The sequence below is a fragment of the Manis pentadactyla genome, chromosome 14 (genome assembly GCF_030020395.1).
Source record: "Manis pentadactyla isolate mManPen7 chromosome 14, mManPen7.hap1, whole genome shotgun sequence".
Lineage (NCBI taxonomy): Eukaryota > Metazoa > Chordata > Mammalia > Pholidota > Manidae > Manis > Manis pentadactyla.
The window spans coordinates 11,876,011-11,891,697 of record NC_080032.1 but is presented as its reverse complement, the minus strand read 5'-3'; positions in this window follow the sequence as shown (position 1 = coordinate 11,891,697).

The following is a 15,687-nucleotide window of genomic DNA, read 5'->3' as shown; positions in this document are numbered from 1 at the left end:
TCTCCTCATGGATTTCTGTCCATTCAGATGCTTTGGATGGGGCCCGTCTTCAGCAGAGGCTAGTGGGGCCCTCTGTCCCTGAGCCGCAGAAGCGTCTGGTCTGTCTCCATCTCAGTGTCCATTTCCGTCCTCAGTGCCCGCCACCCACTGCCACTGGCCCCTCCCTGTGGTCATGTGCACTTGTTCAACTCTCTCCTAAAACAAAACGCTCAAAACCCTTTTCCCCCTTGCCTGACCTCTCTTCAGGAGCACCTTATCTTTTTACCCTCACATCTTGTTGTCTTATGTTCTCAGCTCTCAATCTCTCTTCAAACCAATTGAAACTGGCTTCCAGATGTTATTTCTCGGGGTGGATTTGCCACTGTCTCCGAAGTTACCAGTGACCCCTCGACACCCTGCACCCTGTTCCTAAATCCCACGCGCCTGCTGACCAGAGGCGGAAGCCCGTCCGATTGCTGTCCTGCTTCCCTCCGCGCGGACCTGGCCGGCCCCTGTGGCCTCCTCTGCTGGCCACTCTGTGCCCACGTGGAGCTCTGACCTGGGCCTCTCCCTTTCCTGGGGGCGCTCCTGGGGTTGCCTTTGCCCCCTCGGTCTCCCCGCATGAGCTCATCCTCCCATGGCTTTAATTACCCCCTCTAGGCCCGTGACCGCCTCTCCAGTATGGGCTTGTCTTGGCATCAGCAAAACCCATATACTGAGCAGCTGATGAATGTCTCTGCCTGGATGCCTCATAGGCACCCCCTTCTCCACCTGTGTGAACTTGGGTGCATTGTAAACACCCCCTTCCCGCCTTCCTGCCTTGGTTTACCCAGTGAAAAGCCCCCCAGTTGCTGGGCAGAAATCTGGCTGTGGTTCTTGGTTCCTCTCTCTCCCCCTCCAAGGTCAGTCCTTCTGTTGGACTTGACCCTCCTGTCCATTAGGTTTTCCCTTCTCATTAGCTTCCCAGTCCACCCCCTTGTCCCCTCTCCTGAGGGCCCCCATCCTAGCAGGGAGCCTCCTTCTGTTGCAGCAGCCCCCACCCAGGCTCCCAGCTTAGGGCTTGCCTCTGCTGGGCTCTGCCATGTGCCATGGCCTTTTCTCTGACATGCCCCGGTCCTTCAAGGTCCCCTCAAGCCTCGCCTCTTCGAAGATTAGTGTCAGAGTTAAAAGGGGTGGTTCTGGAGCTGACAGATCTGGTTCAAGTACAGACATTACCACTTACTAGCTCTGTGACTTTGGGCAAAATTTTTAACTGCTTTCAGCCCCCAGTTCTCTCCTGTGTAAATGCTGGTCACTGTGTCACAGATTGTTGTGAATCAAGTGTGTGGCTCTAGCTGCTTTTGCATTCTAGAGAAAGGCGCTAATTGCTGGCAGGGGACAAGGACCTTTGTTTTGAAAAATGACCCTTTTGAGTGAGACAGATAAAGCTCTCCAGCCAGCCCTCACTCCCAGAGGGAAACGGAGGCAGAGAGGGCCAGATAAAGTGGGCCAGGTGTGGGGGGACTGGAGGGCAGGGGCTGAGAGACAGCGCAGGAGGCGTGACTGGCAGAGGAGGGACTTGCAGGGACAGGAGGCCTGGTTTTTAAATTTTGAGCTGTTTGCTCCACTTGAAAAGCTCCAACTGTTGCGCAGCTCCTCCCAGCTTTCAGAGCAGCTCTCTCGTAACCTCGGTGTGTTGTTAGTGATGATTGGGGGAAAATGAAGGAAATGGTAGTGCCTCCCATCTGTCATTATCTCCAAAGAAGCCTTCCTGGCTTCTCCCTGCCCCACCCCAAGCCTGGTGTTGGTCAGGGTGTCAGAGTGGTGTGAACCCCCACTTCTGTAGGTCAACAAGAAGACACAAGGCACGGACTCCAGAACTGAGTCAGAACAGGGTTGAGAGAGGAGAGGAAATGGGATGCGAGGGAATCACGAAAATTCCAGACAATTCCTGGCGATTCTCAGGAATCCTGGAGAGCATGTGGAGTGGAACCATTTCTGTTTGAATATTAAAGGAAAGGGTGATGCCAGAAGCCTTAAAGGGACTTCAAGAGGGCCTCTGGATTATTGAGGATTAAATTAGGTAATGTACCGAGAACTCTTAACACTGGGCCCAACACATAGGCACTCTTAGAAAGTTAGGCCTTCCTGTTTTTAAAAAAACATTAAAATATCCTATTTTATATGCAGCAAGATTACAGAAATCTCATCAGGGGTGAGGTGGACACGCATCTGCAGGGGCAGATGAAGCCACCAAGCCTCCCTGGTGGGGACGCATAGCTTCCAGTGACTCTCTCCAAGCAAGGGACAGTCTTATTATATTTGGAAATGTCCATTTTTGTTGTTATTGTCAGCCACTATCATTTTAATAGCACTGTTCTTCTTCTCTGTTCCCAGAGCATTTTCTGTCTGTCTCCGCTTCTCTGTCGCTGGTGCCAATCTTAGATTACTGCCTTTCTACTTAGACGTAAGAAACCTGGCTGACCTCCACATGCGGTTTAGGAAAGAATTACTGGTTTCTTTGGTCCCATCACGTATTCTGTTTCCTTCCTTGATTATACTGTGAGCAACTTGAGTCAGAAATCGAATGGATGGTTCTCTTTGGCTCCTGTTTTATGCACCATAGTGGCTCCATAGATGTCTGATGCTCCTGTGGGTGTTAACTCCTTCCCTGACCAGCCCCGGGAGCCCATACCTGGGCAGAAGGAAGCCAGAGTGGGCCCAGAAGCACCTGCTCCATCTTTGCTTGTGTCTTCACTCCAGTCCCTTGAGGTAGTGAGCTGCCCGGCGCAGTGGTGGCGAAAGGGAGACAAGGACGGGGGTCTTTGGGAGAGAGGGATGAGCAGTATGAAACTGAGAGACACTCCTGGTGCACGGAGACTGCATTTTAATTAGTTACAAAGCCTATTTCATTGAGGAAATATACATACATGTAAGCCAGGTGGAATTGTTGAATTATAGAATATCGACATCTTCTGGATTAGAAAGGACCTCAAGGTCATCACATCCAACTCTGACCCACTGCCAGAATCCCCTCTTATATCTCCTGCAGGTTTTATTTAGCCTTTACTTGAATGGCTCTAATAATGGATAATCCACTATCATCAGAACAGCAACTTTTGGTAACCTAACCCTATCTCTTCTTTCTGTCATTCCCCTTTCTTCTTCCTAACTCAGAACCTGATTTTAATCAACTACCCACCCACCTCGATGTGCCAAAAGGAGAATCATCACTGATCTAAGGAGTTGTAGTGGGTCCATTTCCCTTCCTAATGAATGATTTAGGCAAGGGCATGGGCATGTGACACAATTCTAGCTAGTGAGGTAGAGGAGAAGCCTGTTGGGGGCATCTGGAAAAGGTTTCCTCTCTTTTAAAAGATAGGAGAAGAGCTGGCCTATTCTATTAGAAACTTGAGACTAGATGTAATGCCTGGAGCTGTGGCTGCTATCCTGGGACCGTGAGGGGAGCTAACTTGAAGGCAAGGTGGACAGACTGAGGTTAACAGAGTAGAAATGTGTCAAGACAAGACACAACAAATAAAAACACAAGCAAGTGAGCAAGCAAGCACAAAATAATGGGGGGCACTGATGTAGTCAATCAACAGCTAAGTTAACCAGCCATAAGACTGCATCTACCAATTTAAGCAAACTCCAAAAGCTATTAAATCATTTTATACATGTAGTCAATGTTTACATGAACTACAACTAAACCAGACATTTCTGATCCTAAATGTGTGTGACTGAGTTTTGGACCTAAATAAGGAACATTTACATTCATCCCTGTTAACTTCCATTTTTGGGTTTTGATTTAACCTTTTGTCTTTCATAGACGTTTTGAACTACCAATTCAACTCCATAGGATGTTGCTCATTGCTTTCAACTATCTCTTTCACCCATAAAGTTTGGATGAGCACCATTTCTTTATTTAAAGAAATAAAGAGAGTTGAAACTGGGCTGAAGAGAGAGAGTTCTGTGAAATGATACTAGAAACCTCCGGGGCCCCAATGCGCAGACATTGAGAGCCCGCCTAGCTGTACCATGCAGTCCATATTTCTCTATTCTGTCCACATTTGGACAGATGCCTGGCTGAAATCAGGATATAGTGACTATTGTGTAAAGATCCACTCTGCCTTATAATAAAGAGAGCTAAGAGTGATGACCTATGCTGGGCCTGTGAATTCCCAGGTTTTAACCTCTGTACAAGCCTGCTTGTGTGCAGGGAGGCATGGTCAGTTTGTGGTCCTTCTCTATTGTTCTCATAACTGGGTCCACAGTTCTGTGTAGCAATGAGGACTGAGCTCTGCTGGGCAGGTGGCAGGGCTAGAGGATGGGAAGTTGGCTGGAAATACAGATGTGAGCATGACCTACTTTTTTTGGCCCTATCAGGATGCTCCTTAGATCTCCTCTCCTACCTGCCCCCTTCCGCTGCCCTGGCCTTCCACTGGGCATTCTCCTCCAGAGCTCCCTGAACCACTGTTGGGGCTGGCTCCTGAGGGGGCCCTTGGGAAGGTAAGTGTTGGCAGGGTAGATGGAGGCCCCCTGAAGACTCTTCAGCTCCTGGGGGCCTAGATGAGACTGGAAATTCTAGGAGAGGAGATTTATCCCATCTAGGAGATGGGAGTTTTCCTGAGCTGCCCTGGGAGTGACCCGTTCCTGCTCCCCAGCCATCACTGCCCATATGAGACAGGGTGGTCCCCTCTCAGCATCCTTTGGCTCTGTTGGCCCAGGAGTGAGGAGAAGGCCGACGCTGAAATGATTGTCCACTGGTCCAGTGCTCTGGGGACTGACTGCCAGGTCCCACCACTCCCTCCCAGTTCTCATGGTGCCTGATAGCCTGTGGGTGGATGTGAATAGTGAGGGCAGATGGCAGCTGCATGTCCCCAGGGCTCTATCCATCACTGGCACACAAGCTTGCTCTGGAGATGCACCCTGTGCCAGGCCCAAGGGTTTGGCACTGCTGGGAGGTAGGAGCCCCTCTCTGTGTCTGTCTGGGCTGCCTCTCTCCTACTTGGGGAGCCAGGTTGGAAAGGACTGGCCTAGAAGCTTTGTAAGCTCCAGCAGGAAGAGGCTCTCACAATCTGGGGGCCCCCAGATGTCTTGGACTTCTTCAACCCTGATGGTGGGGCCAGGGTACCTGGCCAGAGGGAGGGGTTCCAGGCTCTGAGGGGCCAGCAGAGGCTGTGGGCTGGTCTGGGTTGCTTGACCCAGTGATGTCTGACATGGTGAGGAGCAGGAAGAAGGGGGGTAGGAAGGTAGGAAGGAGGTAGTTGAGTTAGGAGGTGCTTTGGGGGTGCCGGAAATCTCAGGGAGCTGCCTCATGGGGTCTGGTATACTGCCCTCTCCCTGTGACCCTAATGGTCAGCTTCCAGCCGGGGAGAGCAGTGACAGCAGTGACAGGCCTGGAGATCCTGGGGTGGTGCTGAGCTCCAGAGGCCGAGGGGGTCAGGGCCAGATTCAGAGTGTATGGTGGTGGGTAGGGGTGCACATATGCACACACCCGAACACGCCCGCTCACTGTCACCCAGACTCTCTGCGTGTCCATGGGGTCATGCTCAGTTGTGCACTTGCAAGCTCATCCCCCACCCCATGTGTGGGGCTGGAGAAAGATGGAGTCCAGGTGCAGGGGACTGGGGGTGCAGGATGCGGCTTCTGCCTGGGCTGGCCTGGAGCAGCAGCTCGGGTCAGGGTGAGTATGTGAGGCGGTCAGCGTCCTCCACACGGACGGCCACGAGAAGCAGGTATGGAACCCAGGGGGGCCGGTGAGGGAAGGCCTGAGGCAGTGGTCCTGGGGATGACAGGTGGGCAGCCAGCCCCAGGTACCTCCTAGATGGAAAGGTAGGCCCTGCATGTCTCATCCTGGGGCTCTAGGGGAAGAGGAGGGGATGGGGGAGGGCAGAGGGGCAGAGGAGGAAAACCAGGGATCAGGAAGCCGGTGGTGCCGGACTCCTCCTCTGGCCAGCTCACCCTCTCCCTGTGCTGGGAGGTGGCTGTCACTCTGCAGGCTCAGGGGCTTACCCTACACACCCAAGGTCACATTCAAGGAAGTGGCAGGGCAGGGCAGGGACTCAGGCCTGTCCAGACCAGTCTCTCCGCTGCCACAGAGGAGGCTCTATAGGAATGGGGTGAAGGAAGAGAAGAAGGGGTTCTCTGTGGGGAGGGGTGTGCAGGCAATGGGGTCCTGAACTGAACTTGGCTCCCCATGTCCCTGAGCCTGGCTGGGATGGCTCAGGGTCTCCAATTCCTGCACCTGTTTCCCACTGCCCACCTGTTCGTACAGGGCCTTCCCTAGGGGCGCTCCCCTTGGGGGAGGCTGTGCGCGTTTCCCAGGCTTCCCTGGGGGGGGGAGCCCCGCCCCATCAGCCCGCGTTTACCAGGGTCTGACCAGCCGGGGTCTGACCAGCCAGAGGGCCAAGGGGACCAGTTACCACTCTCCTTCTGAAGCCAGCTGAAGTCAGATGCCGCTGCCTAACGAACGGAGGACACTGCCTGGCTCGGGAAGGCGTCCCTGCCCTCTCTGCCCCTGGCCTGCCTGGCCTCTGTGACTCCTGGCCTCCCATGGGGTTGAACATAAGACAGGCCATGTGGCTTCCAAGACCGTTGCAGGGGTGAGCTGGGGCTCCCAACTCCTCCAGGTCTAGAGAGAAGGAAGAACATCTGAGATGGTGAGGGGTCCTGGGACCACAGGCCGTCTTCCGGAAGGGATCAGGCCCAGGAGGGAGCCCCGGCTTATGCGGCTCCTGGTGTGCAACCACCACTTGGGGATCTGCAGGGTAAGGGGGCAGCTGGCTTCTCAGGGCAGCACTCCACCCTCCACTCCTCCCTCTGGTGCCTGGCCACATCTGGGCAGTGGCCACTCAACCGAGGAGGCTGCCTGGGGTGGCGGATTCAGAGGCTTGGAACTTTTTGCCCACCTCACCATCCAAAATATTCTACGGGCCCTTTTGAAAGAATCCACTGTTGAGGAGATGGGCAGAGGCCGGCACAGGTGGTGCCTCTACCTGTCCCGTCTGTTACGACAGCCTCTGGCCATGTATGTCTGCTTAAATTAAAATGAAAAGCAAATACCATTACACGGACACAACACGTCCCTGGTGCCTGCGCAGCACAGGGTGTAGATGCTTCCATCACTGCAGACAGTCCCCCCGCCCAGCTCTGGTCGGGCCCGTCTGCCCCTGGGGGCCGTGCAGTGTGGTGGGGGGCTGGGCCAGGAAGCTGGGCGGAGCAGGCTACTTTCCTTACAGCGTGTGTGGGAGCAGGTGATCGGGAGGGTGGGGTGCCGCCACCTGGAGCCTGGGACCAGGAAGTCAGGGAGGGGCTTTGGAGGAAGGAGAGCCGACATCCAAGGGTGGGAACAGCGCTGGGCCTTGGCAGGAGGCAGGCGGGTCCCAGGCTGCGGGGCAGGCCAGCAGCCTTGAGCCTGGGAAGGAAAATCCCCGTCAGATGTGCAGCGAGGAGGGCCTGCGAGGGACCTGGGCGAGCTCTGTGGCCCTGTCCCTACGGGTCCCTTCCCCTTCCCCGGCCTCAGGCACTTTCGGGTAAAGCAGGGCCAGCAGTTCTGGGGAGATGCGAGGCTGCGGCTGCTGCTGGCTGCGGGAAGCAGCGCGGACTGAAGATCCGCTTCCAGTCTCCGCGTCCTGAGGGGCCTCGGAGAGCCTGGAGTTCTACCTCTTCGGTTCTTTAAAATTGTAATGTATGCAGAGTCTGCCGCCAGAGGAGGATTTGAGGCAGCTAACCCCTTATTTCACAAATGAGAAAACAAGCTTCAGGAGGTTTAGGGACTTACACGAGTCACGTTGTCCCTGAAATTCCCTGATGATAGGAGCCAAGAAAAGTCTCATGAATGCAGCTTGGGCCTCTCAGCCCTACTCCCGCCCCATCTAGAGGCCATCATCCCGTTGAGGGGTGTGGGGCTGGCTGAGGCTGAGCGGGGGAACCTGGCCATTCGCTGGGGGGAGGCTGCTGCCTGGGGACAGAGCCGAGGGTCTGGCTGGGATGGCTGGGGGGCTTCCAAGTGCCACTACATCCTGGAGAGGCCCAGGCCTGGAAGACAGGGTTCAAGTGAAGCCTCTGCGTGGAGTGGCTCCCTGAGGCCCGGAACTGGGACATTAGGACCCCTGCCCTCTGGGGCAGAAGCAGGCCTTACTCCCTGGACACCTCTCCTCTCTCCATACTCCCATCCCTGGAGGACTGTGTCATGGCAGTAACATTAAGAGCAGCGATTTGTCAAGCACCTATAGTATGACAGGCACAGTACCAGATATTCTACCTTCATTCTTTCCTTTCATCCACTTGACAATCCTATAAGGTAAACAATAGTCCTATTTAAACATAATGCAGCTATGAGTCAGAGATGTTCCATGACTTGCCCAAGGTCACACAGCCAGTAAGGAGCCAGGCATCTCAGGTTTCCAGCTAGTTCTTTGAATCCCAAGCACTGCAAGTTTTCCACTAGATACAAGGCCTCTCCAGGGCAGGCCCTGGCCGAGAATGTGCCTCCCGGGGTGCTGCGATGTGGGACTCTGGCCTGTCAGGGAGAGTTATAGTCTAACGGGGGTGTGGGGAGGCTCCTGGCAGAGCCTGGTCTTTGATGGGGGAGCCCAGCTTTGATCTCTTTCTGAAGTCCTGGCCTCTGGAACCAGCAGCTTCAGCGGGGAGAGCTCAGGAAGGGGGGAGATGAAAGGGCAGGAGAAGCCAGGCTGGGAGAGAGACGGGAGGGTGTGTGGGGGGCCCGTGAGGAGCCGGGAGGGAGAAACAGATGTGTGGATGAGAACCGAGCAAGGCAACTGGTAAAAGAGAGAGTGAGTGGCTGGTGGGGAAGTGGGTCGGGGAAAGGAAACGTTGTGGGGGACAGAGGGACCGGCCAGGCCCAGGGGCGGGGAAAGGAAAAGGGCTTAGTGTGCCGGGGGGCATGGGAGAGAGTGTCCCGGTGGGGGGCAGGGGTCGGGCCATGGGGCCTCAGCTGCCAGCCTCTTCTGCTCGGGACTCTGGGCTCTGAGTGAGCCCGTGCAGTGGAGCCCACCGGCCCCTCTCCTCCCAGGGAGGCATCTCTCTCTCCGGCAGGTTCTGCCATGAGCTGATTGTTGTTGAATGGCCCGGAGGTTCTAACAAGTGTCTGGCCAAGGCCTTGCTGAAGGCATCCAGTGGCCTGAGGGATGGGGTGAGGGGGAAGAGAGGAGCTCACATTCCCTGGGGTCCGAGGCCCAGGCCTGCCATGGGGGGGGAGGGTCTGCCCGCGTGGCCGCACACCTGTTCCCATCTGACACCCGAGTTCTTCCTGTGGGACTGCAGCAAGCAGGCAAGTGGGGACACGTGGTAAGAGGCCGGCCCCCTTCCTCTCCATGGAGCCCTGAGCTCAGAGCCCGGCCCGGCCCCACCCCCCATGCCTTACTCTGCACCCTGACCCCCACACTGCCCAGGTTCCCCAGAAGTTGCCAAGTCCTTGTGGCTTCTCTCCTGTCCTGGGCCCCCTGGCCCAGCACCTTTCAGACCCCACCAGAGGGCCTCCCTAGGGCCTGGGTGGCGCCCCTCTGCTCTGCCTGCAGTGGGAACATTTAGTGGGGTGGGGGGGTAGGGGCCAAGTGAAAGCCCATCAGGGGGGCAGCAGAGCCCTTCCCTGCCTGGGTTTGGGCCAGGAGCGCCCAGGATTATAACCACTCCAACTCCAGTATTACAGAGATGCTGGGAGGGTTTCCAAATTAGGATTTATAGGATTAATGGCTCTTTTCTGGCCCCCCCCCAGCCTGTCTCCCTCGCTACAAGCTTCACACCCTCCTCCCAGGGGCCCAGACCTCACAAGAAGGCAGTAGCCAAGAATGCTTCCCTTGGTTCTGGGGGCCAGGGGGCCAGGGGGCCAGGAAACCCCGCCTGGCACCAGCCCCTTCCTCATGCCTGTAGATCCCTTCCTGGGCCAGTAGAGCACAGGTGGGAGTAGGGACAAGATGGGTTCTGGTGCCAGGCCTCCAGGGTGGCTGTGCAGGAGCCTTGGGGGACGACCTGTGTCCCTGCGGGGCTTCAGTCCTCCAAACCTCACGGGGATTCGAGGCGAAGTGACATTCTGCCCGTAGAGGTGCTTGGGGGATGAAGTGTGCTGGAGCACGGAGGTGGAGGACAGCTGTGGGATGTGGAAGAGCAGGGTCCTGGCCCTTCTTGGGCCTCAGAACCTCTCATTCTGGTTTCTCAGTTTGAAGGGTCTTCAGCCTCCTCCAACCCCCCAGGGAGGCTCACATGTTTGCTGAAGCCCCTCTGACCTCACCATCTCCCTGAATCAGCATCTGGGCTCTCTGCTTTGTGGCCTCCACCTAACTCCAGGACCCAGCCTGGTGGGGGGTGGGGAGGGCCTGAAGCTCGGAGGGCCTGAGCTGTCCACTGTGCTGGGAGCCACTTGGCAGTGACCTGGCCTCGCCCCTCTCTGAACCCCAAGCCCTTAACACTGTGCCTGGCTCAGAGCAATGCTCAGTTAGGGTCAGTCGAATCAAACTGTTCAACTGAGCCGAAGGACATTAGGAGGAAATGTGGGCTGGCAGCCTTGACCCTGGGGTCCCTGTGGTTAGAAAATACAGTGGAGCACCCAGGTGCCTAGGCCGTGATGTGGGAAGTGAGGCCGCTGTTGGGACAGGTGTGTGCTCAGGGGAGCCACAGAAGGATAAGTGGGGACCATTGGAGCAGGAAGGAGCCCTAGAGATTATTGGGTCCAACCCCTTGTCTCACCAGTGGGGAAACTTAGGCTCTGACGTGATGTGCTCAAGGTAACATGGTAAATTAGTGGCAGAAGTGAGACCACATTCCAGACCTCTGGGCTCCTGGTCCCGTTTCCTTTTCCTGCACTTGTCTGGCCCTGCCTGACCACCCTCCCCCTTTCTACAGCCAAGGGCCACAACTCTGCCTCAGCTGGGGCATTTGTACTGCTGGGAAGAAAGGGGAGCCCACAGAGCAGGAGGTGGAGGGCAGAATGTACCTGTCATCCGGAGGCAGGGGTGGGCAGCTAGGGGTCATGTACTAGGGTGGGCTCAGCTGGGTGGCGGCACATTCCACAACCTCTCCAGGCCCCAGCATGGTGGGCCCTGGCCCTGGCATGAGTTCCAGGGCTGAGGCGTCCAGCTCTGCACAGTGAACATCGGTGTCCTTTAGGCCGGAGTTCTAGAATGAGGCAGAAGGGAGAGATGGCAGGAGTGGGCGAGGGTTTAAGGCCGGGGACAAAGTGTGTCAGGGCCAGGCATCAGGCCCAGAGGAGGAGGTGTGGGGGGAGGATGTACATGAAGGAGAAAGGGAGCCATGGAGGACTGTGGGGTAGAGAGGGCGAGAGAGAACCAGACAGGAAGTCAGTCAACAACAACAGAAAAACAGGGGTTTGGCAAAGGTGTTTAGAAATTTGACCACGAAGCATTTACAGGCTCTGCCAAGTTGTGTTCCCATAGACCCCTGGGGGCTCTGGGCACGGGGTGGGCAGGGTGGGACCCCACTGTACTCGGCTCTCAGAGATGGTTGGGGCCAACCCTCCATTTTGCAGAGGGAAGAGACCGAGGCCCGGGGGTGGGAGGTGACCTGCCGGGGGTCACAGGCGAATTGCTGGCAGAGCGGCAGGGGCATGGGCTGGAACTGGGGGCCGGAAGACCCGGCTTTGAGTTTTAGCTGAGCCCCTGGCTACGTGAGTGGTCACCGCCACTGCAACTCAGGGCTCCGGCTCCCACCGCAGCTCCTCGGAGGCCTGGGTGATTTCTGACTCTTGGTTTGATTTGGAAATGATGAACCCAGCAGTCCTCTGAGGGCGCGTGGCCGCTAGCTCTCCCGGTGACTCCCGCGGTGGCTGTGCCAAGCCCCTCTCCCTCGCTGACTCTCGGTTTGCCCTTCAGCAAAGGGAGAGGGTGCTAGGTGACCTCCGGGGCCCTGCCAGCCCTAAGCTCTGGAGCTTCCCTCACAAGCTCCTCCTGGGCCGCAGCTGACGTTTAGGCAGACAGGTGATCCTGTCTGCAGACAGGGGCGGAGGGAGAGATGTCCCAGGTCAGGAACGCAGGAGGCTGGGGACCAGGGCGAGGGCTCTCCATGATGGGAGGCAGACCTCTGTGACCTGGGCTAGCGCCCCCTCTTCCCCTTGGCAGGGCTCCCTGTGCGGCAAGGAGGGCCAAGTGTCCTCATTTCAGTGTCTTTCAGCAACACCCATCCCATGCCCATCAGTGCCCATGGTCAGGGGCACAGCGCAGGGCTAAGATTAGAGCCATTAGCTCCTGATTGCTCAGAAGTGAAACTCGTACCCTAACACCTTTCTGTCCTCAGCCCCTGGGCTTCCAAGCCTGCCTTGGAGGTGAGGGTGAAGGAAACACCTCCTTTCCAGAAGGAGGGAGCCCAGGGTGGGAGGGGAGCGGGGAAACAGAAGGAAGGGGATGGACCAGGCAGGAGGTCGGGCTCCCATGCCCTGGAGCATGTGTGAGGCCAGCAGAGGGCTGGGTGGGTGGGCACGAGGCAGGGAAAAAGTCCCTGGAGGCAGCCCAGACTCACCTTGTGCCCCCGCGTCCCTGGGGCAGGAGCTGGATGGCGGCAGCTGAGCTCCCCCAGGACGGGAAGGCACTGCCACCCTGGGACGGAGCGGAGGCCACCCCCCCGGGGCAGGGCCCTGCACACCGTGTCCTCATTCCACACACCAGTGCTGTGGCAAGATGCGTGGACCTCACTGCTTTCCTTCGCCATCATCATGAGGATGCCTGGGGCCTGGTGCTTCAGGTGAATGGGAGGCCGGGGGCTGCCAGACGCTATGGTTTCCCACTGGTGACTTGCTGAGAGACCATCAGTGCCCAGACAACTTCTCTACAGGTTCTTCCTAACTGAGTGCCAATGTGTAAAGCAACCCTGGCCCTGCCTCCCCAGAGGTCTGAGAGATTGGGGGTGATGGCTGGGGACCCTCTCTAACCAGGTGTGTGGAGGTGAGTTCTCCAATTCATTCTACAGGACCCAAATGGGGGTTGGGGGTGCTGCCCTGGGAGCCTGGGGCGCTGCCTTCAGACAGATCCTCAGAGATGGGAAAACTAGTGACCTGAGACCCCTGCTTGGAGTGGGGGAGGACTTGCTGATAGGGCAGGGGGCCAGCACCTTTAGGCCACACGTGTCCCTGGCCCTGAGTACCAGCTTTGCTTGGGCGCTGGCCCCTGTCTCATCCCAGCAGGTACACCCCTCCCAGCACAGGTCCAGGGAACTGGTGGAAGTCGCACTCCGAGTTGGCCCCTAGCAAGCTCAACCGTCCACTCCATCCAAGGACATCCATGAACTGCAGTCCCCACGGTCCCGTTTTGCCTGCAGCTGCAGCAGCCATGGGAATGGACTGCTCAGCTCCGCTGCAGGGGGCACTGCTGACCACCAGCCCGGCTGCCGTGCGGCCGGATCCATCACGGCTCCCGCAGGGACCACATTCCGCTTGGCTGCTCCTGCCGATGACCGAGCGCGGTGAGGTCTAGCGTAGATGGGCTCCTGCGGGAAGGACTCCCATAAGGAGCCACCAGCCCCACGGGCCTGGCCGTAGTTTCCACAGAGCTGCACCGTGGTCTAAGGTTCTCCCACATGCTTCTTCTCTTCCCTCCCCTCTCCTTTCTCAGGGCCAGAGCTGAGTTGCGACAGGCCTGTCCCTGTCCCCCACTCTCTGTAGCCCTTTAACCTTTACAGACATTTCCCCCAGTGAAGGGCTTGTACATTGAATCTTGTCTTGCCCTCCTCCTGGGGGCCTTGCAAACTGACACAAGCAATACCAGGAATGGTTTGAGAAAGTAGATGGTAAAAGGGGAAGAGGATCTGGGCCTGGCTCACTCACTGTCTGGCGGCAAGGAGGACCTTCCCCGGGAGGAAAACAGGGCATGGAGAGCCCCTGGCACACTGCGGCGGGCCAGTGGGGCTGCTTCACCAGGGGGGCCCGGAGAACATCCTGGAGGGGGTGCGCTCTTTCAGGCTTGGAGATTGAGGCCCTCAAGATGTGCAGGAAACAAGGCCAGAGGGGGCTGATCATTGTTGGGTTACACTGGCACTTAGAGGGGATAATGAGAAAGTGAGGGCCCTGCGTGGCTGACGGCAACTTGAGCTGCTGCCCCTGACCCGCCACAGTGTGTGTGCCGAGACCGGATCCCCCGGCTGCTCCCACCAAGGGCCAAACATGACAGGGAGGTGGACCAGGTCCATTCCCGTGGGATGCGGGACCCCTTCAACAGCACTGGTTCCAGAACTCTCTGTGGCTCCATACTTGTAGAAAGTGTGCTGCCATCTGAGACTCTTCCTGCCCGACCCTCCTTCCTTCCTTGTGTCCTTCCCACGTGTCAGACCTGCACATGGGTCCAGCATCCCCTGCTATGCCTGCTCCCTCCTTGATCCCTTACAGGCATCCCCCAGTGACTGCAAGTCTAACCCCATCTGGGCATGTCCTTCCCGAGAGGCCTGAACTGACGCAATGGCTTCAGAACTCCATCCCTCCAAAGGTCATTGTGTCCAGTCCTCTGCTTCTAGCCTGGGCTGTCTTGTCTTTAAAAGACTGAGGAGATGGAAATTCCTCTCCTTAAAGATAAGGTGAGGTCTCCTCCTGCCTCCCCTAGCTTTGGGTCCTCTGGAAGTTCCCCCTGAGATCTAGCCTGGAGCCACCCAGCCCTTCAAATGGAACGTGCCACCTGAGTGGGCTCCCAGCCCAGAAACCTCAACAGAAATTGAGGGCTGGGCCGCAGCCCTAGTGCTGTTGGGTATGTGGGCAGCATGGGGCCTGGGCCCGCCTGGACTGGAGCCTAGACGAGCCTGTCGCTGCAGGCCCCCCAGCCCCCCTGCAGCCTTCCCTCTCCCTCCCAGCCCTGCCTCAGTGCTCTGCCGGCTCCCTCTCACTGCTTGTTGGAAAGGAGAACGGATGGCAGCATCAGTGATGTGCCTTGTATACAAGCTGCACCGCCAGCAAACCTGAGCCCTGGGGATAAATCCTCTCCTGGCCCCAGAACTGCTCTGTAAGCCAAAAGGAATCACACTTGCCTTGGCAATGACACCAGCACCTCCAGGACGTGAGGCGACCTCCTTACACCTCCCTGAGAGCCGTTCTCACGCGCACCCACCTACCCCGATGCCTGATCGCGTGGCCCCTGGGTCAGGACACAGAGTGTTCCCATCACTGGCCACTCCTGCCCACGGCTGTGGGCAGAGGTCGGCTCACTCCCCTCCTTGTCCCAAGTGGTCATGTTGCCTCTCCTAACGCATGAGCTCAGTCTGGGCTTCTGTCAGTCCATTATGAGCAGAGGCCGGGAGGTGGGGAACAGGGCTGGAGCGGTGCACTGGGGCCTGGGGCTTGTGTGAGCCAATATGGGGTTGAGGGGAGGGGGGCCTGTGTGGGGAGCCCGAGGTGCTGCGGCTGCCCTTCAGCTGGAGTTGCCAGGCTTGGTCTGGCTCCTCCCGTGCCCCCAGGGAGGGCTGTGCATGCCAGGCTGAGGGGGCAGCAGACAAAAGGAGGGGCGAGGAGTCGTTAGTGGGGATTAGGGCCAGCTGCAGCTGTCCCGCTCCGTCACAGCGGTTTGATTCCGAGCCTGGGCCCACTCTTCAGGGACCCCATTAGAGACTTCAAGACTTTCCAAATCGCTAACTTCTCATCTCACCTCTGCCTCCAGGGCCTCAGGCCCCTCCCTGCCTAACCCCTGCCCATTTCCCCTCTGCTGTCCTCCCCCCTTGTCCTTGTACCCAGGGTACTGACAGAGTCACTGGCTCTGGACTTGGGTCTGTGCTGAGGGAGGG